Source organism: Lathyrus oleraceus, chromosome 1 (assembly GCF_024323335.1).
Source record: "Lathyrus oleraceus cultivar Zhongwan6 chromosome 1, CAAS_Psat_ZW6_1.0, whole genome shotgun sequence".
NCBI lineage: Eukaryota > Viridiplantae > Streptophyta > Magnoliopsida > Fabales > Fabaceae > Lathyrus > Lathyrus oleraceus.
In genome coordinates, this window is record NC_066579.1 from 299,911,072 (window position 1) to 299,917,188 (window position 6,117).

The following is a 6,117-nucleotide window of genomic DNA, read 5'->3' on the forward strand; positions in this document are numbered from 1 at the left end:
TTGGACAAAATTTTATTTGAAGCTTGCTTGGTCATGTAAACTTGAGGAGAAAACCTTTCCATTTTTGGCAATTTCAAATTACAGGTCACTTACTATTTTTGGAAAGTTTTCATCTGACCTCAAATTCTTCAATGTTGATGTTTGAAATGTCAAATGAGACTTATTTGAACATGAATGAAGTATTTCTAACCACTTCCCCCCTCCAAATCCAACAGTTGACTTTTGGTTGACTTTTGTCAGTTGATAGATGACCTGGCCATGCACAGATGAATTTGAGCCTCAATCTCCTGATGAAATGGCTCCAAAATGAAACCTTAGCTTACACAAGCTCATTAAAACCATATGATGATCCCTATCTCATTAAAGACCTCATCTCCTTGAAAAACCCTGATAGGCACAATTCAACTGATTAGGGTTGACCAGAGGTCAAAATCCTAATCCCAAGGAATCTGATCAGGAATAATGAATCTCTTGGTGATGATAAGACCATGATGATGATGATGTATCATTTCAACCAAGATAATACCCAATCTCCTTGAGGAACCAAGAAACCCTAATTGAAGCACAAACCCTCAGATGGCTAGTGATCAATTCATGAAACCCTTAGGCTTGAATCTATTAACCTTTTTATCTTCTGAACAAGACTTAGGAGGATGACTTGCTTATAGTTGCCACATGATATGCAAAGATGCAATTACTAATGTCCTACAAAATGAAATGCAATATGTTAAGCTAGTCCCAAGAGAGGAGGGCAAATTTTGAGGTGTTACAAAGGGGATTATGTTTTTGATAGACACAAGCCATGTTCCATATGTATGAATCTGAAATTCTGGTATAGTCAGAGTTTAGATGTTCTACACAAAGTCATGACATCTGATCCAACATTGTTACTAATACAGCGAGACAGTTAGAAAAAAATAAACCCCAGTACTCATATGCACACAGTCCCAGATGTCACGACATCTGCTACTCTACCACCATGGACAGAAGAACATCCAGTTTTGTCCATCTAGTACAAAGACACAGTAGAGATCAAATATGGCACTTATGTTTATTGATCCTGCCCAGTTATCAGCATGATGTCTCAACATTGATTTGAACATCACCTATTCCAACATTACAGAAGGATGAACTGTAACAGACCAACCAGTCTATCAGTAACAGCAGTCAATAATGAATATCATAACATTCTGTTTTGCAATCAGACTGCAGGCTATGTGTCAAGTCTATTATTCTCTTCATAAACAGACTAGAAACAGACTGAGTTATAACAGACAAAATATAGTGTGCAGAAGGTAAAAACACCAGTAATTGTTAACCCAGTTCGGTACAACATTACCTACTCTGGGGGCATACCAAGCCAGGAAGAAGATCCACTATTAGTAGTATTAATTCAGAGTTAAACTCCCCCGTTTACAACTCTTCACTTAATCCCTACCCAATGCAATCTATACCTAGGCACTCCTAGATAGAAACCTCCAGTTTCCATTCCTATCACTACAATTACCATGTAATGTTTAGACAACTTGAACATGCTTCACAGCTTTGTTCAAGAACATAACAACTCTTGCCTACAGGCTTTGAGTTACAAATAATCTCATGCTTTCAAGCATTAAGAAACACTTGGTAAGCTTCCCACAGGTTGGGAGGTTTACCTCACACATACCCCTAATTTTTACATTGTTTGAGGCTTACAAAACCTAGGTTACAATCTGCTATTTATAACCTAACCACCCAACTGGATTTGGGCCTTTAGAAATCGCAGCAAGCTTCTCCTTTGCTGTTACAAAGCTGGCAAAATTCTTCTGCTACAATCAAGGTCTTCAATCTTTTATTTCCTAAAAGATCTCCATACCAAATATTCTGATTGAGTCTTCAAGATCTCCTTGGAAAATAAGTAAATCTGGTTGTAATCCATGATTGAATGCGCCAGCTAGCCATATCTTCAATCATCCAAAGATTGCCATTAATTGTGCAATCACAAAACACCAGACATTCATACTGAATATTCTGTGTACAGGATGTCATGACATCGGGTCTGACATCTGGAAAAATCCTGCATAATCCAGTTTCCTTTTATAGCAGGTACAACCATATCAGATACCATGACATTGTGTATGTCATCTGAAACAATCCTGCATGAACATGTCTTCCATTTAAGCTCCAGCAGGTACAACCAATATCAGAAGCCTTGTCATTGTATGTGGCATTCTGAAACAATCTTGCTTGCATATGTTCTTTAACTCCAGCAGGTACATAGGATATCTCATGTTAAGACATCACACATGACATCTTGTGAACACTCTTTGTTTTACCAAAATTGCTGCCAACACTTAGAATCAACAGAATCCTTTCTTGGAATCATGCATATTAAAGCGTCTTAACACTTTGTCTATGTATGTACTCTGACTTAGGCCAAGCAGTTTTTATGATCTATCTCTATAGATCCTGATTCCTAATATATAGGTTGCTTCACCTAGGTCCTTCATAGAAAATCATTTCCCCAACCAAGACTTTACTTGTTTTAGGGTAGGGACATCGTTTCCAATGAGTAATATGTCATCTACATATAATACCAGGAAAACGATCGTGCTCCCACTAACCTTCTTGTAGACACAAGGCTCGTCTTTGTTCTTGATGAATCCATATTGTTTTACTGTTTCATCAAAACGAAGATTCCAGCTTCTAGAAGCTTGCTTCAATCCATATATTGATCTTTGTAACTTACATATCTTTTGGGCTTCTTCTGGTATGTCAAATCCTTCAGGTTGTGTCATGCACACATCCTCAAGAAGATTCCCATTAAGGAAAGCAGTTTTGACATCCATCTGCCATATTTCATAATCATGATATGCAGCGATAGCAAGTAAAATCCAAACAGATTTAAGCATTGCAACTGGTGAAAAGGTTTCATCATAGTCAACCCCATGAATTCGTTTATATCCTTTTGCAATCAGTCTTGCTTTATAGGTATGTACCTTACCATCCATGCCAGTCTTCTTTTTGAAGACCCACTTGCATCCTATAGGGTTAACTCCTACAGGAGGCTCTTCCAAGGTCCAAACATGGTTTGTGTACATGGAATCCATTTCAGATTTCATGGCTTCTAGCCATTTCTCAGACTCGGGACCAGTTATAGCCTTTTGGTAGGTCACAGGCTCATCTTGATCCATGAGTAATATATCACTTTGATCATTTATGAGATATCCATATATCTCAGGTAGGTGATGTATCCTGTTTGACCTACGATGGTCTTATTCTACTTGAGCAGGTTGCTCTTCCATAACTACTTGTGTTTCCTGCTATAATTCCTCCATAGGTGTATCAATGCTTTTTGATTCTTGAATTTCTTCAAGCTCTACTTTCCTCCCACTGATTCCTTTGGAAATAAAATCCTTTTCTAGGAAAACTCCAGTTCGAGCGACAAACACTTTGCCCTCAGAAGGATTGTAGAAGTAATACCCTATTGTTTCTTTAGGATACCCCACAAATAAGCATTTGTCAAATTTGGGCTCAAGCTTAGTTGAAATTTGTCGTTTCACATAAACTTCGCAACCCCAAATCTTCATGTAAGACATATGTGGTTTCTTACCACTCCATATCTCATATGGTGTCTTCTTAACCTTTTTGGATGGAACACGGTTAAGTGTGTAAGCTACTGTCAATAGTGCATGTCCCTAAGAGGAGTTTGGAAGATCGGCGTGACTCATCATGGATCGGACCATGTCTAACAAGGTTCGATTTCTTCTCTCGGATACACCGTTCCATTGGGGTGTTCTAGGAGGAGTAAGTTGGGATAGGATCCCACACTCTTTCAGATGGTCGTCAAACTCTAGGCTTAAATACTCACCACCTTGATCTGATTGAAGAGTTTTAATATTCTTACGTAGTTGGTTTTGTACTTCATTCTTGAATTCCTTGAACTTTTCAAAGGACTCTGATTTGTGTTTCATTAAATACACATAACCATATCTACTGAAATCATCAGTAAATGTGATGAAGTACTGAAAACCTCCTCTGGCTGGTATCTTCAGTGGTCCACATACATCAGTGTGTATGAGGGCCAAAAGATCATTAGCTCTTTCACCTTTTCCTGTGAATGGAGACTTTGTCATCTATCCAATTAAACAAGATTTGCATGTCTCATATGATTCATAATCAAAAGAGTCCAAGAGTCCATCTTTATGGAGTTTGGAAATACGTTTCTCATTTATGTGGCCTAATCGACAATGCCAAAGGTAAGTTGGATTTAACTAATTGGTTTCATCATTTTAGTATTAATGTTATAAATAGGCATTTCAAGATCAAGGACATATAGTCCATTGTTCATTTGTGCAGTAGCATAGAATATATCATTCAAATAAATGGAGCAACAATTGTTCTTTATTATAAATGAAAAACCAAACTTGTCTAAACAAGAAACGGAAATAATATTCCTGCTAATTGCAAGTACATAATAACAGTTCTCTAATTGAATTATTAAACCACTAGGTAAAGTCAATACATAAGTTCCTACGGCTAAAGCAACAACCTTTGCTCCATTGCCAACTCGTAGGTCAACTTCACCTTTTGCCAAATCTCTACTCCTTTTTAGCCCCTGCACATTGGTACAAATGTGAGAATCGCATCCAGTATCTAATACCCATGATGTAGGAGTAGATAACTTAATTTCAATAACAAAAATACCTGAAGTTGAAGTCTCTACCACATTCTTCTTATCTTCCAGGTACTTTGGGCAGTTTCTCTTCCAGTGTCTGGTCTTATCGCAATGGAAGCAGGTGACTTTCTTTGTTATGCCTCCACTAGGCTTCAAAGCAGGAGCAGTGGGTTTGGGTTTGGCAACTTCCTTGTCTTTCCCTTTATCACCATGCTTAGTAGGTCTTTTGTTCGATCTCTTTCCATTTCCGATCATCAGAATGGACTTTCCTTTTGACTTCAGATTCTACTCAGCAGTTCTTAACATGGCTAGCAGTTCAGGAAGAGATTTGTCCATAGCATTCATATTGAAATTAAGGACAAATTGACTGAATCTATCTAGCAACGATTGCAAGATCAAATCAGTCGCAACTTCCTTCCCGAGGGGAAAACCCAACCTCTCAAGGTTCTCCACATACCCAATCATCTTGAGCACATGGGGACCTACAGGGGCTCCCTCAGCTAACTTGCCTTGAAAAAGGGATTTTGAAACTTCAAACCTTTCATGCCTTGCTTGCTCTTGATAAAGCATCTTCAGGTGTTCGATCATATCAAACGCTGCCATGTTCTCATGTTGCTTTTGCAACTTTGAGTTCATAGTAGCTAGCATGAGGCAAGCAGTTTCTTTGGCATCATCGACATGCTTCTTATAAGCATCTCTTTCTGCCTTAGGAGCAGAACTAGGAGGTTCCTCTTCAAGAATAGGTTTCTCCAAGACATACAACTTTCTATCATGTTTGAGGACAATCCTCAGATTTCGGTGTCAATCCAGAAAATTTATCCCAGACAATTTTTCCTTATCAAGGATTGATCGCAAAATGTTGTTAAAGGTGTTTGTTGTCATGGCAATCTACATGAAAATAATGAAAATATAAGTATCAATAACATATTTAATTAGGCCTTTAATTAAATATGCTCCCACTATTTTACTCAAAACAAATGACCCTCACCATTTGATTCGGAAAATCCCGTTGGAAGTTTCTAGTGGGTCGAGATCCACATTTCAATTTCTTTTAAGTCCGCGTAGGCGGATTACACAAAACTAGGTTATTTAGGTAGGAACTCCTTTCAATTGTATCTAATACAACTCTCGAATATTTTAGTTGGGTGAATAACTCCTTATTCTAATCCATCACATGGATCATTCCACCTCTTGTTTCTAAACATATATAATCTTATTATAATTTGTTTAGTTAAGTTTGACCCATTGTTTTAGCAATTGGATATTACAATTATCCCGTCGCACCTTACTAATATAGAATATGCACCTCGCGTAGGCGAAACCTACATTATTCGATACTAGTCTTGATGAGTGCTAAAACTTGGAAAGCATAAACTTAATATTTAATTTGAGGGAATTTGCAATTATTCTGATCTCACTGGCTTAATTATCATATAAATCGTCTCTCACATGCATCAACA